The sequence below is a fragment of the Phyllobates terribilis genome, unplaced genomic scaffold (genome assembly GCF_046119375.1).
Source record: "Phyllobates terribilis strain yellow unplaced genomic scaffold, ASM4611937v1 Scaffold_11__3_contigs__length_659146591, whole genome shotgun sequence".
NCBI classification, from domain to species: domain Eukaryota; kingdom Metazoa; phylum Chordata; class Amphibia; order Anura; family Dendrobatidae; genus Phyllobates; species Phyllobates terribilis.
Genome location: NW_027362771.1, coordinates 577,038,384 through 577,057,705, shown reverse-complemented (window position 1 = coordinate 577,057,705; position 19,322 = coordinate 577,038,384). Strand labels below are relative to the sequence as shown.

The 19,322-nt window shown below is 45.4% G+C and overlaps 1 protein-coding gene across 3 annotated transcripts in view; it reads left to right on the top strand.

Moving 5' to 3' along the window:
• The window catches only part of LOC141166956 (beta-1,3-galactosyltransferase 2-like), a 346,293-nt gene that overhangs the window by 113,315 nt on the left and 213,656 nt on the right, over positions 1–19,322 (top strand). For 2 of the 3 annotated variants that reach the window (XM_073654193.1, XM_073654192.1), the window contains one exon: positions 11,945–12,029. The exons of the other annotated variant lie outside the window; for it this stretch is intronic. The gene's annotated coding sequence lies outside the window, so the exon portion shown is untranslated. The remainder of the gene's footprint in view (positions 1–11,944; positions 12,030–19,322) is intronic. 3 annotated transcript variants of the gene reach the window in all.

The following is a 19,322-nucleotide window of genomic DNA, read 5'->3' as shown; positions in this document are numbered from 1 at the left end:
GCAGAGACGATACCGGGAGAAATAGTGGCGGCTGGGGATCGAGTATAGACACCCAGCCGCCGCCGGCATGAGGTTATGAAAAGCTTCCGCCTCCATGAGCCTTAAAGCCCACATTTCAAGTGAAAACAGCTTTAGAGGACTTCCTGGGAGAAATGACAGCTGGGTAGATATGGTTTCCCAAGTCCTTTCACCAAGCTAAAGATTATGGCTGTGGTGAAATACAACTCAGCAAAAAAGCTGTGGACTGGCTCCGTATCGTCACAGGCCACATTCACCTGTCCACGTAGGCGGTCCTTCCCGGTAAGTGCACTGGGGAGGGTACAGGTAATGCTGTGGGACCCGTGCTTGTGGAAGGCAGAGACGATACCGGGAGAAATAGTGGCGTCTGGGGACCGAGTATGGATACCAGGTCGACGCCGCCATAAGATTGTGGACAACTACTGCCTCCACGAGCCTAAAAGGCCACATTTCAAGTGCAAGCAGCTCTCAAAAATTTGACAGTATAGTATTGCGCTTGCATTCCATGGGATGGGGTAGGGACAACTGAATGCTGCACTGGGACAAAGACGTGGATGGTGATTGTTGCAAGTCTGCAACGACAGGTGCATGGCGGGTGGCATCTTCGCATGCGCCGAGGATCACTTATGATGGGCACACTTTTAGGCAGTGACCTGGGAGTCAGAAATGCTTCCAGACGTTTTCCCCATGCTGTTTCCATGTCTTTTCAGCACTGTATGCATGTGTCTGATGGTGTGTCACACACAACATGGCCAGATAAGGTTGTAAAATGTTAAAATGACATTTCCTGGTGTATGCATTGGTCTTGGTTGAAAGCAATTCAAAAGTGCAAAAACGCATCAAAAATGCTACGTGTGAACATAGCCCAAGGTGTGGAGGAGCATTTTTGTTTTTGGCTATTTATTTTGCCTTATATACAAGTCATTACCCTGGAAAGAATGTTCCTTAACATATTTCCCAGGAAAATACATTTTGGTTTCGTTTTCGTATGTTTTATTGTGAGTCCGTAAAAGTGGCGTAATACTCTGACAACATGGTTGACAGCAGTAACCTGGGGGTCAGAAATGCTTCCAGGGGTCTTCCCCATGCTGTTCCCATGTCATTTGAGCACTGTTCCCGTCGATTTGGCCAATTTTTAGGCTCTCTGCAGACCGCCGGGGGGAGCCGCCTGAAAAATACTCGAGTTTCCGATAGACTTACATTGGGCTCGTTGCTCGGGTCGAGCACCCGAGTATTCCAATGTGCTCGACCCGAGTAACGAGTACCCGAGCATTTTAGTGCTCGCTCATCACTAGAGATGAGCGTTGTTCTACTCGAACTGTTCGCCAATCTCAAATTCGAGCTGTTTTGGGCGGTGTTCGAGCCGGTCGGCGAACACGAACAATTTGAGAAAAATTCGGCTGTTCGAGGTTATGTTCGATAACTGTTCGTGCACCAAAATCATAACTGGATTTTTTCTCAGTAATGATGAAAATTAATGTTAATACGCAGTTTGAGTGTACAGCGGGGCGGGGGGAGGGGCAGGGGATGGATCTCTGCAGGAACAATGAAGATCTCCATTTTTTTTTCTCTTTCCCGCATTTGCAGTGGGGAGGTGCAATCTGTCAGCCTATCAGCAGCGCACACACGGAGCGAAGTGCTTTTTTTCACACAAGCAAGGGCATGTGTGATTGGCAGTGTATGTCACATGTCCTTGCCCTATAAGACCAAGCCATTTTCCCCGTCGCCACCATTTTCTCACTGCTGCAGCTGCGTGTTAGACGGCACCGCTGTTGCTGTGTGCGCTATACCTTGTTAATTTCAAGCCAATTTTCGCACAAATATACAGATAGCTTGGGAGTAGGGAATAGTTGTGATTGCAGTCATTTTAAGGACTAGGTTACAGCATTTCCTACGACTTTTATCAGGCAGGTCTGTGCTCTTAAATAGATAGATTGTGGGAGTAAAGACTAATTGTAATTGGAGTCCTTTTCAGGACTAGGTTACATCAGTTCCTATCAGTTTTTGCCAGGCAGGTCTGTGCCAGTGCTGTGCAAGTTTTTTTCACAGCATTTGGCTGAATCTAGCAAAGCTAATCCTTTTTGGCCTATTGCAGAGTGTGTTAGTCAGTGGAGTAGCCTATCTGTGTTGCAAGATATACCACCTGTGTATAGAATACCAATTTTTTTACTGCACCTAGTGAAGTAAAATCTTTTGGGCATAGCATCATTCTATTAGTCCATCTATACTGACCTCCATCAGGTTGCAAACTGAATATAATTTTTTTCTGCATCTAGCTCTGAAAAAATATTTGGGCTTCTAGCAGTGTGTGGGACTTGGTCTATTAGTCCATCTATACTGACCTCCATCAGGTTGCAAATTAAAAAAAATTTTTTTCTTCATTTAGCTCTGAAAAAATATTTGGGCTTCTAGCAGTGTGTGGGACTTGTTCTATTAGTCCTTCTATACTGACCTCCAGCATGTTGCAAATTGAATATAATTTTTTTCTGCATCTAGCTCTGAAAAAATATTTGGGCTTCTAGCGGTGTGTGGGACTTGGTCTATTAGTCCATCTATACTGACCTCCATCAGGTTGCAAATTAAAAATAATTTTTTTCTGCATCTAGCTCTGAAAAAATATTTGGGCTTCTAGCAGTGTGTGGGACTTGGTCTATTAGTCCATCTATACTGACCTCCATCAGGTTGCAAATTAAAAATAATTTTTTTCTTCATTTATCTCTGAAAAAATATTTGGGCTTCTAGCAGCGTGTGGGACTTGTTCTATTAGTCCATCTATACTGACCTCCATCAGGTTGCAAATTAAAAATAATTTTTTTCTGCATCTAGCTCTGAAAAAATATTTGGGCTTCTAGCAGTGTGTGGGACTTGGTCTATTAGTCCATCTATACTGACCTCCATCAGGTTGCAAATTAAAAATAATTTTTTTCTGCATCTAGCTCTGAAAAAATATTTGGGCTTCTAGCAGTGTGTGGGACTTGGTCTATTAGTCCATCTATACTGACCTCCATCAGGTTGCAAATTGAATAAAAAAATTTTCTGCATCTAGCTCTGAAAAAATATTTTGGCTTCTTGCGGTGTGTGGGACTTGGTCTATTAGTCCATCTATACTGACCTCCATCAGGTTGCAAATTAAAAATATTTTTTTTCTGCATCTAGCTCTGAAAAAATATTTGGGCTTCTAGCAGTGTGTGGGACTTGGTCTATTAGTCCATCTATACTGACCTCCATCAGGTTGCAAATTAAAAATAATTTTTTTCTTCATTTAGCTCTGAAAAAATATTTGGGCTTCTAGCAGTGTGTGGGACTTGTTCTATTAGTCCTTCTATACTGACGTCCAGCAGGTTGCAAATTGAATATAATTTTTTTCTGCATCTAGCTCTGAAAAAATATTTGGGCTTCTAGCGGTGTGTGGGACTTGGTCTATTAGTCCATCTATACTGACCTCCATCAGGTTGCAAATTAAAAATAATTTTTTTCTGCATCTAACCCAGCCAATAGTTTTGGCCTAATACCACAGTTTGGCCACTCAGCTCTGCTCGGTTACCATCCATTGTTTTTTTGTGCAAACAACTCCAGAGTTGTGAATTAGTTAACCACCAAAATGAGTGGAAAAAGGCCTGCTGCTGGTGGAAAGGGGAATAGGCGTGTTGGGAAGGGGAAAAAAGGTTGTGTCCGTGGGGTAGGTGCAGAAGAAAGACCATCTTCCAGCCAAACTAAAATGTCTACTTCTTTTAGCGGACAATGTGATAAGATCCCTTTCTTACGGCCACGCCAATCGCTACAAATTCCAGATGAGGCACAAAAACAGCAGGTGCTTCAACGGATATCAAGTGCTCCTTTAAGTGGGCTCTCCTCCACATCAACTTCAACATCACAAATACTCCAGTCCTCAAAGGTGTCACCCAAATCGCACTTGCTTCCTCACAGCTCCCAAATCTCCAGCTGCCCGTCTGAGTATGAGGTAGAACAGATGGTTGAGTCTGCAGAGCTGTTTACTCATACTATAGCCTGGGAATCAGAGGTCGACTCCAGCGCTTCTGTGAATCCAGACGAGGAAATGATCTGCACTGATGCCCAGAATCTTTATGAGTCGGATCCAGGACCAGACGCAGAAGGTTCTGACCATAATGTAGACCCTCATTCCCAAACTGTAACTCCTGTTGGTGGAGACAATGAGGAAGACGATGATAAGACTCAAATACCTGATTGGAGCGACAACTTTAGTTTTTTGTCAGGGCAGGAACAGGTTGGCTCTGAGGACGACGGGTGTGATAACGCACAGGGTGATGATGATGAGGTCGGAGATCCCACTTACTGTCAACCCACAGTCAGCCAAGAGATGAGGTCAGCAGAGGAGGTGGAGGAAGATGCTAGTGACGACGAGGTCAGGTTGCGCCTTCCTGGACAGAGACGTAGTACTGGAAGCACGTCAACAACTGCATCCTCAAACACAACTCTGCCTCTCACCACAAGTCGTGGTGGCTCTTCAGGTCGCATGGGTGCTAAGCCTTGCATAGCCTGGGCATTTTTTCAGATCGATAAAGATGACCCAACTCGTGTTATCTGTAACATTTGTCAGCAAAAGCTAAGTAGAGGCCAAAAAATACATAGTTTGAGTACTTCATGCATGAACCGGCACATGGACATGAAGCATAAGTTGCAGTGGGAAGCTCAGTGTGCTACAATGCGGTCTAGCCGGCCGGGCCAACCACCGTCTGCCATATCTTGTGCATCCGCGGCCTCTTCATCCTCTGTGACTGGGGGGACAGCAGTCACACCTGTTTTGGGGCGCAGACCTGCCACCTCTTTACCCGCAACAGCCAGCGTGATTGGCAGGTCATCATTTTCTTTGGAGGTGGTAACACCAGCTGGTCTTGAGCGCTGTCCGACATCGATAGCACCACCTTTGGATCAAGGCAACCTAACATGTCCGCCTGCATCTTCCTCACAGACCGGCAGTTTGCCGGGGACACCCTTATCAACCCCGTCTAAGCACAATAGCCAGCCCTCGGTCCCTCAGATGTGGACAAGTAAAAGAACATTTCCTCCTAGCCATGAGAAAGCTAAGAGGTTGAATTTCACCATCTGCAAGCTCTTGGCTACAGAAATGCTGCCTTTCCGCCTGGTGGACACAGAGGATTTTCGAGACCTTATGTCCGTCGCAGTGCCCCAGTACCAGATGCCCAGTCGGCACTACTTCTCAAAGAAAGGTGTGCCTGCGCTCCACCAGCATGTCGCACACAACATCACCGCTTCTTTGAGAAACTCTGTGTGTGACAGGGTGCATTTCACCACAGACACTTGGACGAGTAGGCATGGACAGGGGCGTTACATGTCGCTGACTGGGCACTGGGTAACTATGGTGACAGCAGGACAAGGGGCTGCTGTCCAAGTCTTGCCGTCCCCACGAGTTGTGCGTCAATCCTCTTTATGTCATTTTTCCTCCACTGCTTCTGCCTCCTCAACCTCCTCTCGGTCTTCCACCTGCACCCAAAGCCTGTCTGGTCATGCCACAAGCTTTCTAACTGCGCAGAAGGGATCCTGCACACCTCCTTACTATGCTGGCAGTAGGGCTCAACGTCATCAGGCGGTTTTTACATTGAAATGTCTGGGAAATGTGAGTCACACAGCTGAGGAGTTGTGGTCAGCTCTGGAGAACCAATTTCATGAATGGTTGTCTCCACTGGACCTGAAACCAGGGAAGGCCGTGTGCGACAATGCTGCAAACCTGGGTGCGGCCCTTCGCCGGGGCAATGTCACACACGTGCCTTGTATGGCTCACGTGTTGAACCTGGTTGTCCAGCAATTTTTAGCCCACTATCCCAGACTAGATGGCCTTCTGCAGAGGGCACGGTCGCTGTGTTCTCACTTCCGCCGTTCGCATCCCGCAGCTCAGCGACTTACATCTCTACAGAAGTCGTTGGGCCTGCCACTTCACCGGCTAAAATGCGATGTGCCTACCCGGTGGAATTCAACTCTGCACATGTTGCAGCGACTGTGGCAGCACCGACAAGCCCTGGTGCAATACGTTCTGACGTATAGCCTGGGCCAACGAGATTCAGAGGTGGGGCAAATCACGCTGGAGGAGTGGTCTCAGATCAGGGACCTATGCACCCTTCTGCACAGTTTTGAAATGGCGACGAAGATGTTTAGTGCTGACGATGCCATTATCAGCATGACTATTCCGGTGATTTACATGCTGGAGCACATGTTAAACAGAATTCGGAGTCAGGTGGTGGCACAAGAGGAGGTGGAGGAAGTAGAGGAGGAGGAGTTGTATGCGGAAGGGCTAACATCTGCAAGGTCCAGACGGTCGGCAGCACCAGGGCGGCAGGCATGTGAGGGTGGGGGAGATGATTTTACCAGGGCGCATGGTAGCAGCCAAACTAGTGAGGAAGGTGCAGGAGCCCAGGAAGAAGTGGAGGACGAACTGATGGAAGACTCATCAGATGAAGGAGAACTTGATCACATTTCTGTTGTGCGAGGTTGGGGGGAGAGGACAGAGGAAGGAAGCATGATTGTTACCTCGCCACCAACACAACAGGGACTTGGTGCTCCTGGATGCGCAACACACATGAGTGCCTTCTTGCTGCACTACCTGCAACATGATCCTCGAATTGTGAGAATTAGAAATAATCCTGACTACTGGGTTGCCACACTGTTAGATCCCCGGTACAAAAGTAAATTTGCAGAAATTATTCCTGCCACAGAAAGGGATGCACGCATGCAGGAGTATCAGCAGAGACTGTTGCAGAATCTTACATGTGCTTTTCCACAAAATACCAGTGGTGCACGTAGTGAATCTCACAGTTCCAACTTGCCAACCGTGGGACCGTCAAGTGTTCAGCACTCAAACCGTAACAGAACCACAGTATCTGCTGGTAACATCAATTTTGCGGAATCATTTCACCACTTTTTTAGCCCATCCTTTGCAAGGCCACAGGAGACAAGAAGTCTGACACATAGTCAACGCCTAGAGACGATGGTACAGGAGTATCTCCAAGTAAACATTGAAGCCACGACTGTGTCACTGGACCCTTGCTCTTTTTGGGCTTCCAATCTGGATAAATGGCCGGAGCTAGCCACTTACGCCTTGGAGATCTTGTCATGCCCCGCAGCCAGCGTTCTGTCTGAACGTGTGTTCAGCGCTGCTGGTGGTGTGCTGACAGATAAGCGCACGCGGCTCTCCACTGATAATGTAGACAGACTCACGTTCATAAAGATGAACAAATCATGGATCCGAAACGACTTTTCTACCCCTGTGTCATCCTGGGGAGAGTAAAAGCTTGATGATTGGTTAAAATCACCCTACCAACCGTTTTAAGCTTTCAAATTACTAATCATGTTTATCTGTATCTTGACTGGAAAATAATTTGGGCTTTGTAGCAGTGTGCAGCACTGATCCTATTAGGCCATCTATAATAAGCTTCACCAGATTTAAAATTAAAAATAATTTTTAGCTGCATCTAGCCCGGAAAATAATTTTGGGGCTCCGAGATGCGCAAGACACATAAGTGCCTTCTTGCTGCACTACCTGCAGCATGACCCTCATATTGTCAGAATTCGAAGTAATCATGACTACTGGGTTGCCACACTCTTAGATCCCCCAAACTTTTCGATCAACCTTTTCATTTTAATAAAGACCAAAAAAATGGTCATTTTTGAAATTATAAGCATTAGCAGGTTGTTAGAAACTGAAATCAAACAGTTTTCAACTCAAAACTTTATTCTAGGTGATGTTACATTTTCACATAGGACCCCTTGTTCGAAAGGAGCTTCTGAACTCTCTCGTCCATTGAATTTGTCAGGTTTTGGATGGTTTCTGCTTCAATTGTTTTGCATGAGGACAGAATACCCTCCCAGAGCTGTTGCTTAGATGTGAACTGCCTCCCGCCATCATAGACACTCCTTTTAATGATGCTCCAAAGGTTCTGAATGGGGTAGAGGTCAGGGGAGCATGGGGGTCACACCATAAGTTTGTCCCCTTTTATGCCCATATCAGCCAGAGATGCAGATGTTTTATGTGCAGCATGAGATGGTGCATTATCATGCAGAAAAATGATCTTGCTGTGAAATACACGGTTCTTCTTCTTGAACCATGGCAGGAAGTGCTGTTTGAGAAAATCCACATACATTATGGAGTTCATCTTTAGCGCCTTCAGGGATCCTAAAGGGGCCGACAATCTCTCTCCCCATGATTCCAGCCCAAAACATTACTCCACCTCCTCCTTGTTGGCGCTGTAGCCGTGTTTGCGTGGGGTGTCCATCAACCAGCCATCCTCCACTCCATTCATCTGGACCATCGAGCGCTGCACGGCACTCATCCGTGAACAAAACAGTTTTGAAATCAGTCTTCATGTAATGTTTGGCCCACTGGAGCCGTTTCTGCTTGTGTGAAGTGGATAGAGGAGGTCGACAGGATGGCGTATGCACAGCTGCAAACCTCTGAAGGACCCTGCATCTTGTTGTTCGGGGGACGTTGGAGGCACAAGCAGCTTCAAAAACTTGTCTGCTGCTATGACAAGGCTTTTTTGCCGCTGCTCTTTCAACCTGACGTAATTGCCTGTAGGAAAGAGTCCTCAATTTGCCCTTATCAGCACGCACACGTGTGTACTGTGAATCAGCTACATACTTCTTGATTGCCAAGACACTTCATCCTGATCATCGCACAATGTTGATTGTAGTCATGCCTTGACCTAAACACTCCACAATTTGTTGCTTCTCAGCAGCCGACACATCCTTTTTCTTTCCCATTTTGGCAGAAAATGTAGGCTGCTTAATAATGTGAGAGAGCCTTCTTAAGTAGTCTTGCCTTTCATTGGACACACCTGCCAAACTAATTAGCACAGGTGTCTGCAATTGCTTACAGTGATATAAAGAACCCTGACACACATCACCATCAATGAGTTTAACTGACAAACAAACAAATTCTTCCCTTATCACTCCTAAACACTTTTTGCATAATAATTTGGAACGCGGTGTACATGTGCTTTTCCACAAAACACCAGTGGTTCACGTAGTGAATCTTACAGTTCTAACTTGCCAACCGTGGTCTGTATGGAATTGTTCAATAAAGGGCCCAAAATTAAGATAACATAGATGGGAGAGGTCTCTATGAATAGGAATTCCTAAGTATTTGATACCCTGTGAGGGCCAGGCAAAGGGAAAGTTGGACTGGATGGAATCCTATATGGATTTAGGGAGGGAGACATCGAGGGCCTCAGACTTCGCTGCATTGATTTTAAAATTTTACCATGTAACAAAGTGATCTATTTCAGCCATAACAGCAGGGATGGATATATGTGATTGAGTGATATATACTAGGACATCATCAGCAAATAGAGAGCACTTGTACTCGGTGCCTCCCACCTCAATCCACCTAATATTGGGGTTATGGCGAATTGATGAGAGCAGGTGCTCCGTCACTAGGATGTATAAGAGAGGGGACAGAGGACATCCCTGCCTTGTCCCATTGGTGATTGTGAAAGGTGATGAAAATGTTCTGACGCACCCCCTGGGCCTTGGGACACCCGGAGCCGGACCCTTTTTGGTGGATGCTGGTGGTTGTAGTCTTCGTGGCGGCGATCCGGTTCCGTGGCTCAGGGCGGTCAAACCAGTGGCGGAACTATTTATGTGGTTTTGATGTTTAAATGTCCGACTACGCCACCCGTGGATTGCGGTCAGAGTGAACCGCCGCTACAGGGCAGACCGCTAAGGCTGGTGTTGTGGGTGCAGCAGAGCGTAGCATAACTCCCCACGGGAGGAGTATAGCCTCAGGGCAGTGTATGCGGAGGATGGGGGTGATGGTGCAGGGCAGCAGCAGTAACGACACGGAGTCAGTGATGCAGTTCAGGGCCTTTACTCACAGTTCTTATTATCCAGACCACGTCTGCAGGTAACGGCTGCCCACGTCGTACTGTGCTCACCAGGTGAGGGGCTCAGACAACTCCCAGATAACTTTGGAGCGCTTCACAGGACCCCCTTTGTGTGTCCTTTGTCTGGCCTTTCTTACCAACACTTCTGTCCGGCTGCCTCGGGCCTCCTCTTGGTAAACTTGGCGCCAGTTTCCCTGACCCTATGTGGTGCCTTCCTAGCGGGTGGAGCAAGGGGCTGCGCCACATAAAATGTCAGAGCCTCCGGTTTCTAGCTGAGGGTCGTTTCCTGCCTCCACTAGTTCGGGGACCGGTCTCCCCCTTTGGCCTGACCCCTCCACGCAGGTGGATTCGGGCGTGCGGTGGCGACTCGCCCGTCCGCACCCCTGGGATCCCTTCATTCCTCGTTCCTGGAGCCTTCTCCACTCCTCTTCCTTCCTTCTCCCTCTTGCAGGCCTGGGCCTCTGTTACTAGGCCCGCCTGCGGAGCAGAGCTCATGCAGAGCCCCTGCTCCCTGCCACTTCTGCTCAGACTTCTCTGCACTGAACTAAGATGGTGCCCACCTTTTATACTCCCTTCTCAATGCACCCAGGAACTGCTTCCTCCCTGCTCCTGCACTGCAGGGTTCCCCTTCCTCAGTGTTCCCTCCCCCCACTCCAGCCAGGGACAGGGACTGTCGTGCCCATCTCAGGGGCATATTGGTCGCCCTGCCCCACGGCAATGTGGTGTAATGCATGCAGGTGTCGGGTCCTGATCCACACTCCATCCTTATCTGAGAGTGAGATATCACACCTCTGGGTGAGGTGCAATACGTCTGTAGCAACCGAGCCCTCGGTGCTACAGTTCCATTTATCTTCAGCCTAGGTGACGTATTGTGATACAGGGCCGTGATTTTGGCTATAAAAGGGTCCCCTAGACCCCTACCCCAAGCTTTTTAAGAGAATCATATATGGCGTGCCAGGAGACTCTATGGAATGCTTTCTCAGCATCCAACGAGAGTATCTACTTACAAATTTTTAACTGCATCTAGCCCAGGAAATACTTTGTGCCTAGTAGCAGTGTCTGCTAGTCAGCGGATTATCCCGGCTGTTAAGCAAGCTACACCACCTGTAGTTTGGACACTTAATTTTTTCAAAGGAAATGCTTCGGGACCACGGGATACTTAGTGAAGAGCATCAGGAGGCACCCCAAGGCATAGGGGCTGGGACTGGCACTAGGATGCCTTGCGGTGGACAGCCAAGCTCGATCCTTATAAAAGCTTTTTAACTGCAGCAGCTTTAGTGGACGCTACTGGAGCTGGAATTACGCGGCTGCTGGCATGAGACTTGCCCTCCAATAGATCCTTGTAAATGGATTTAAAGTGTATTCATTCAAATTAGAGGGACAATTTAAATTAAAAAGCTTAGAGCTGCCTCCACCACAGGGGGGCTCTCTTGACCCACCAGCGGACAGGCACCAGTATTGGGAGAGGGGGGCTGGCCGTCAGGGTTCACCGCGGCTCTGGCACAAACCCGGCGACACGGAGGTGGCACGGGCAGGAGCGGACTGGCCGTCTCGGCTTCTCACTTTTTGGATTTTAGAAGGGCATGACATGCCTATATCTGTGTCTCCCCCTCCTTTTACTCCTCCACCTCTTTTCTTTTCGCATGACTATATGTACTTGTCACTTTTCCATGTGTTAGTTGTGTCTTCTGAGCAGTTTGTCAGCTTTTGGACACCTTTGAAGGTGTTTTCTATGTGTTTCTATGTGTTTTTGTTTGCCTGCCATTGGTTTTAACGGTGTTCGAAGGTGTTCGACGAACAGTTCGACGAACAGTTCGGCGAACACACGGGTGTTCGACGAACCGAACCGAACTCGAACACTACGGGGGTGGCTCAACACTACTCATCACTACTTATGACCTTTTGATCTAAGTGTGTTGCAAAACTGGAAAACAAAGAAAGAATCCTGAAATCTGGGTAATAACCGGTATTCCTACATTACTATAGCACGGGCTATTGAATTGGAGATGTTTATCATACTGGAGACTGAATGCAATGTAAATCACCTGCAGGAGGGAAGGTTTATACAAAGGAAGCCTGGACACAGTGCTTGTTGAGGAATGCACGGAGACTTCACCAATTATTTGCACACAGCAAGTAAGTTGCAAAAACTTTCCCTTTTCAGTTATTCTTTACGTCATGTTACCTTTCAAGGCTATATATGTATAATTTTGATATCTTAAATGGAGTCAGATACTGGGGAGCAATTCCAGCAATAGGAAAGGGCAGATATGGAAAAAGCGGATACGGAGACAATGTATCTCCTTTGCTCTAGACTAAGTCAGACTGGCCCTCAAGAACACCAGATAATCCTCTAAGTCAGGGGTTCATGGGTGCAAAATCTGTGGCCATTCTGTGTGAACACCAACCATATGCTTGTCCGACAGGTTAACTATGTATATGTGAGCAGCCTCCACAAAGAAGAGTAGTGGCCGGCAGCTGAGGAGCAGAAACAGGAAAAGTCTAATGTTGCACTGTGCAGACATCTCTGGATGCCTCATAATTCAGGAGAATGAGGTCTCTTGATCCTTTTGACACTCCAGAAATAAGTGTGAAATAGACAGGTAGCCTTCCGTTCCTGCGACTCTCTCTATTTAAGTTTACGGGAGTTGTGAAATGTTTGGCAGTAAGCACCAAACTCATAACCTCTTTGACCTCTTTCTCAGTAGGGTATATTCACACAGTTTTCTGAAGGGTATTTAAAAGAAGATTTTACTCCAAAATTTACATGAAAAAAATTGATTCAAATATTCATTGAATAAGCTTCTGGTTGATTTAATGGGGAATGCTCCAAATCACATATGAAAAATAGCACTGTCTGCAGTATAGGAGCTTTTTCCCATTAAAATCAGAAAATTGGAAGCTTATTCAAAGAGTATTTTGAAGTGTTTTTTATGTGGATTTCAGAGCAGAAACTTTCTTAATGCTCGTCAAAAAACTGTGTATACCTACTATTAGGGTATGTGCACATAGCATCTTTTTTGGGTGGTTAAAAATGTCTGTATTTCAAGTGAAAAATGCTTCAAGTATCTCCCCTTTTTTCTGGCATTTTGTAAATTTGTAGTGTTTTTTTATTAGTGTTTTTTAGGCCATATCCTATGTCCTTTTTTAAAAAATTTTTGACAGCCGGCATAATTTTTGAATGTTTTTCCTTAAATTCATCCCGAAGCCATTACTAGGGGTAGCTTTGGACATAACTGCATACATTGCATGTAAACACAGGATGTTTGCATGCATTAAATTCTTAACAAAGAAATTGATTGAATTTGTCTTGGGGCTACAGATGACCCCATTGCAGTACCTTATAATTGTTCAAAGTACAGGGTGGGCCATTTATATGGACACACCTAAATTAAATGGGAATTGTTGATGATATCAACTTCCTGTTTGTGGCACATTTCCAGATGGGTGGTGACCATGGCGGGCATTTTGAAGTCGGCCATTTTGGATCCAACTTTATTTTTTTCAATGGGAAGAAGGTCATGTGACACATCAAACTTATTGAGAATTTCATAAGAAAAACAATTGTGTGCTTGGTTTTAACGCAGCTTTATTCTTTCATGAGTTTTTTACAAGTTTATGACCACTTATAAAATGTGTTCAAAGTGCTGCCCATTGTGTTGGATTGTCAAGGCAACCCTCTTCTCCCACTTTTGACACACTGATAGCAACACCGCAGAAGAAATGCTAGCATAGGCTTCCAGTATCCGTTGTTTCAGATGCTGCACATCTCGTATCTTCACAACATAGACAATTGCGATGTGCCACAAACAGGAAGTTTATATCACCAACCATTAGGTGTATCCATTAGTGATGAGCGAGCATACTCGCAAGTACTCGGTACTCAGCCGAGCATCTTAGTACTCAAGATGCTCGGAGCTCTCCAAGTACTTGTGAGATGCTCGGGCTGATGCTCGGGTCCCTTCCCTGCATGTTTGGCGCTCTTTAGAGTGCCAATCAACATGTAGGGATTGCCTGCCACTCATTGTAATGTCGCAGCCATGGTGGTTGTGGCATTACAGTGATTGGCTGGCGGCACAGCGTCATCAGGTCTATATCAGACCTGGCGCCGCCATGCTCATCACAATCACTCCGGATCAGACAGTGTAGGGAGAGGTGCTGCTGAGCTAGGGAGAGATTTGCTTGTGTATTAGGCAGTGTAGGGAGAAAAAACGTACATTACACATATCCATCTTAGTAAACAGTCCTTCTGAGGACTAATCCATCTGCAGAGATATCAGGCAGGCAGTGTATATAGGCAGGCAGGCACTGTATATAGCACAAGAGGCTCCATTTGAATTCTGCCTTCTGCTGCTGTTAAATATTTCTAGACAAAGGCCCAGGTCTCAGGGGCCAGGAATACTTTCTTTTGGATCTTAATCCTCATTATTTGCTTAAAAAGCAATCCAGAGAACACCATTTTTCTGCACCATTTGCTTGTTGGCACTGCAGAATACAGCCAGGTCCTTTCCATATTACAGCGCTAGAAATCCAGCTATTTAAAACTGTTTTTTCTCCGTCACATGGATCACATTTACGTTTTCAGAAAATACTGCCATTTCTGGCCTCCATTAAAAATTTGTTTCAATGTGTCAGTGAAGCAATTGACACCAGTTTGCGGTTCAAACTAGTTACCTACAAGCCAGGTACTTAAAACTCTGTTTTCTCCGTCACACGGATCACTGATACGTTGTCAGAAAATACTGTCATTTCTGGCCTCCATTAAAAATTTGTTTCAGTGTGTCAGTGAAGCAATTGACACCAGTTTGCTGTTCAAACTAGTTACCTACAGGCCAGGTATTAAAAACGCTGTTTTCTTCGTCACACGGATCACATATACGTTGTCAGAAAATACTGCCATTTCTGGCCTCCACTAAAAATTTCCTTTAGTGAGTCAGTGAAGCAATTCACAGCAGTTTGCTGTTCAAACTACTTAACTACAGGCCAGGTATTTAAAACTCTGTTTTCTCCGTCACACGGATCACATATACGTTGTCAGAAAATATTGCCATTTCTGGCCTCCATTAAAAATTTGTTTCAGTGTGTCAGTGAAGTAATTGACACCAGTTTGCTGTTCAAACTACTTAACTACAGGCCAGCTATTTAAAACTCTGTTTTCTCCGTCACACGGATCACATATACGTCGTCAGAAAATACTTTCATTTCTGGCCTCCATTAAAAATTTGTTTCAGTGTGTCAGTGAAGCAATTGACACCAGTTTGCTGTTCAAACTAGTTACCTGCAGGCGAGGTATTTAAAATGCTGTTTTCTCCGTCACACGGATCACATATACGTCGTCAGAAAATACTTTAATTTCTGGCCTCCATTAAAAATTTGTTTCAGTGTGTCAGTGAATCAATTGACACCAGTTTGCTGTTAAAACTACTTACCTACAGGCCAGGTATTTGAAACTCTGTTTTCTCCGTCACAAGGATCACATATACGTTGTCAGAAAATACTGCCATTTCTGGCCTCTATTAAAAATTTGTTTCAGTGTGTCAGTGAAGCAATTGACACCAGTTTGCTGTTCAAACTAGTTACCTACAGGCCAGGTATTTAAAACTCTGTTTTCTCCGTCACACGGATCACATATACGTTGTCAGAAAATACTGCCATTTCTGGCCTCCACTAAAAATTTCCTTTAGTGTGTCAGTGAAGCAATTCACAACAGTTTGCTGTTCAAACTACTTAACTACAGGCCAGGTATTTAAAACTCTGTTTTCTCCATCACACGGATCACATATACGTTGTCAGAAAATACTGCCATTTCTGGCCTCCATTAAAAATTTGTTTCAGTGTGTCAGTGAAGCAATTGACACCAGTTTGCTGTTCAAACTACTTAACTACAGGCCAGCTATTTAAAACTCTGTTTTCTCCGTCACACGGATCACATATACGTTGTCAGAAAATATTTTCATCTCTGGCCTCTATTAAAAATTTGTTTCAGTGTGTCAGTGAATCAATTGACACCAGTTTGCTGTTAAAACTACTTACCTACAGGCCAGGTATTTAAAACTCTGTTTTCTCCGTCACACGGATCACATATACGTTGTCAGAAAATATTGCCATTTCTGGCCTCCATTAAAAATTTGTTTCAGTGTGTCAGTGAAGCAATTGACAGCAGTTTGCTGTTCAAACTACTTACCTACAGGCCAGGTATTTAAAACTCTGTTTTCTCCGTCACACGGATCACATATACTTTGTTAGAAAATACTGCCATTTCTGGCCTCCATTAAAAATTTGTTTCAATGTGTCAGTGAAGCAATTGACACCAGTTTGCGGTTCAAACTAGTTACCTACAAGCCAGGTACTTAAAACTCTGTTTTCTCCGTCACACGGATCACTGATACGTTGTCAGAAAATACTGTCATTTCTGGCCTCCATTCAAAATTTGTTTCAGTGTGTCAGTGAAGCAATTGACACCAGTTTGCTGTTCAAACTAGTTACCTACAGGCCAGGTATTAAAAACGCTGTTTTCTTCATCACACGGATCACATATACGTTGTCAGAAAATACTGCCATTTCTGGCCTCCACTAAAAATTTCCTTTAGTGAGTCAGTGAAGCAATTCACAGCAGTTTGCTGTTCAAACTACTTAACTACAGGCCAGGTATCTAAAACTCTGTTTTCTCCGTCACACGGATCACATATACGTTGTCAGAAAATATTGCCATTTCTGGCCTCCATTAAAAATTTGTTTCAGTGTGTCAGTGAAGTAATTGACACCAGTTTGCTGTTCAAACTACTTAACTACAGGCCAGCTATTTAAAACTCTGTTTTCTCCGTCACACGGATCACATATACGTCGTCAGAAAATACTTTCATTTCTGGCCTCCATTAAAAATTTGTTTCAGTGTGTCAGTGAAGCAATTGACACCAGTTTGCTGTTCAAACTAGTTACCTGCAGGCGAGGTATTTAAAATGCTGTTTTCTCCGTCACACGGATCACATATACGTCGTCAGAAAATACTTTAATTTCTGGCCTCCATTAAAAATTTGTTTCAGTGTGTCAGTGAATCAATTGACACCAGTTTGCTGTTAAAACTACTTACCTACAGGCCAGGTATTTGAAACTCTGTTTTCTCCGTCACAAGGATCACATATACGTTGTCAGAAAATACTGCCATTTCTGGCCTCTATTAAAAATTTGTTTCAGTGTGTCAGTGAAGCAATTGACACCAGTTTGCTGTTCAAACTAGTTACCTACAGGCCAGGTATTTAAAACGCTGTTTTCTCCGTCACACGGATCACATATACGTTGTCAGAAAATACTGCCATTTCTGGCCTCCATTAAAAATTTCCTTTAGTGTGTCAGTGAAGCAATTCACAACAGTTTGCTGTTCAAACTACTTAACTACAGGCCAGGTATTTAAAACTCTGTTTTCTCCATCACACGGATCACATATACGTTGTCAGAAAATACTGCCATTTCTGGCCTCCATTAAAAATTTGTTTCAGTGTGTCAGTGAAGCAATTGACACCAGTTTGCTGTTCAAACTACTTAACTACAGGCCAGCTATTTAAAACTCTGTTTTCTCCGTCACACGGATCACATATACGTTGTCAGAAAATATTTTCATCTCTGGCCTCTATTAAAAATTTGTTTCAGTGTGTCAGTGAATCAATTGACACCAGTTTGCTGTTAAAACTACTTACCTACAGGCCAGGTATTTAAAACTCTGTTTTCTCCGTCACACGGATCACATATACGTTGTCAGAAAATATTGCCATTTCTGGCCTCCATTAAAAATTTGTTTCAGTGTGTCAGTGAATCAATTGACACCAGTTTGCTGTTAAAACTACTTACCTACAGGCCAGGTATTTAAAACTCTGTTTTCTCCGTCACACGGATCACATATACGTTGTCAGAAAATATTGCCATTTCTGGCCTCCATTAAAAATTTGTTTCAGTGTGTCAGTGAAGCAATTGACAGCAGTTTGCTGTTCAAACTACTTACCTACAGGCCAGGTATTTAAAACTCTGTTTTCTCCGTCACACGGATCACATATACTTTGTTAGAAAATACTGCCATTTCTGGCCTCCATTAAAAATTTGTTTCCATGTGTCAGTGAAGCAATTGACACCAGTTAGCTGTTTAAACTAGTTACCTACAGGCCAGATATTTAAAACTCTGTTTTCTCCGTCACACGGATCACATATAAGTTTGCTCCAAACTCAGTCATTTGTAGTGAGCGTGGAAGATACTGTCTTCCATTTAAAATGGGCAAGGCACGTGGCAAGGGACGGGGAACTGGACGTGATGGTAATGGTGCATGCAGAGGCCGAGGACAAGGCCGTGGGCAAGCTGAAATTGTGCCACAACAAACACCCACATCTCGCCTGACCTTCCTGTCCCAATTTATAGTGGACCGCAGCACACCACTATTGAACCCAGAGCAGTGTCAAAAGGTTGTTGGTTGGATGGCGGATAATGCTTCCAGTCACTTAGCCACCACCACCACCACCACCCTCTCTTCCACACGGTCAAGTCTCAGTAGCTGTGAGTCTGGACCGCATATTCCTCACCCTGATCCTCCTTCCTCCCACCATGCCGAGTACCCAGAGACAACTGATCCCACAATTGGACACTCTGAAGAGCTGTTCACTTTTCCAGTTATAGATTCGGGCCTCTTGCCCGGTCCACTTGAAGCGGGGCAAGAGGAGATCACGTGTAGCGATGCCCAAATATTTGAGCAGCCACGGTCACACGAAGGCAACAGTGGGAAAGTGTCACAAGAGGTGGATGATGATGAGACACAATAGCCAGAAAGTCAGGAGGAGGACCGGGGTGCGGAAGTGGAAGACGAGGTGGTGGATGATATAGTAGCTGACCCAACCTGGCAGGAGGACATGCAGAGCGAGGAGAGCAGCACACAGGGGGAGGGAGACAGAGCACCCCAACAGGCAGGAAGGAGCAGTGTGGTGGCCGCAGACAGAAGGCAGGCAACCGTTCCCCGTAACACCAACACGAAGGAAGTTGCCAGTACAACTGTTAAATCTTCCCGAGTCTGGTAGCTTTTTAAAGACTCTGCCGGTAACCCCAAAAAGGCTATTTGCACCACCTGCCAGGCCAGCATCAGTAGGGGTGGCAAAACGACCAGCCTGACCACCACCAGCATGATCAGGCACATAGCAGCAAAGCACCCAACTTTGTGGGCCGAACCCCAGGATCCAGGAACAGTGTCTGCGGATGGCACCATTGCTTCTTCCGCTGTTGTGCATGCAAGCCAATCCCCTTTCCATGGTGCATGCGAAGATGCCTCCTGCCCTGCACCTGTCGTTGCACACTCTCAAGTAGCAGCATCAAGAAGCACGTCCATGTCCTTGTCCCAGCGCAGCGTTCAGGTTCCATACCCCAGTCCTTGGAACTCAAGTGCAAATATGCAGCCA